The 701-nt window shown below is 32.7% G+C and overlaps 1 pseudogene; it reads right to left on the bottom strand.

Annotated features, from left to right (window-relative positions):
- Positions 1-4: 4 nt before the first annotated feature.
- LOC105507487 lies at positions 5-239 on the bottom strand (annotated as a pseudogene).
- Positions 240-701: the final 462 nt, after the last annotated feature.

Here is a 701-nt window from a genome sequence, read left to right as displayed (position 1 = left end):
GGACTCAAGAGCCAAACAGCACAACCATGCAGCACATCATGAAGACATTTCACAGGACGGTGAAGATTCAAAAGTATCTGAGGCTCAGTAAGAATTCCCTAATGTTGTCACCTGTGCTGGGCTCCCACACCTCCTTCCCAAAGCCCTGCATGTCCTTCTTTTTCAGGTTAAAGTTGAGCACTGCCCCAGCATTCATCAGCAATATCCCATACAGCAGGATGTCTCCAATCATCTTTATGGTCAAATAATAACAAAGTTAATACATTTTAACAGAAAAGCTAAAAATCAGAAAAAAAAGGGCAAGGCTGAGGGTCAATATAATAATATTGTATATAAGGTTATGGAAGTTTCAAAGAAATTTAAACAAATGGACTTAGAATTGGAAAACAAGACAAAGATCAAGGTACACAAAGATTAGTTGTAGAAATTCCAGCAGATTTGTAATATAAACAGAACACAGGAGACGGTTAAGAATAACTTATTAAATAAATAATTATATTTCTGATTTAAAAATCATATTCAGTTCTAAAGATGATTAATAAAATAAATCTACAACTGAACTGCAGATACATCCAAAATTGTGTGAAAGAAAAAATATGTATCTTAAAGTGACTTATATACTTATAATACTCACTTTCTACTACTACTATTATTATTATTATTTAGACAAGAATGAATATTCTTTCCTTCTTAAGATGAGG

The sequence above is a fragment of the Colobus angolensis genome, unplaced genomic scaffold (assembly GCF_000951035.1).
Source record: "Colobus angolensis palliatus isolate OR3802 unplaced genomic scaffold, Cang.pa_1.0 Scaffold15, whole genome shotgun sequence".
Classification (NCBI taxonomy): domain Eukaryota; kingdom Metazoa; phylum Chordata; class Mammalia; order Primates; family Cercopithecidae; genus Colobus; species Colobus angolensis.
This window is presented reverse-complemented; position numbering and strand designations above follow the sequence as displayed.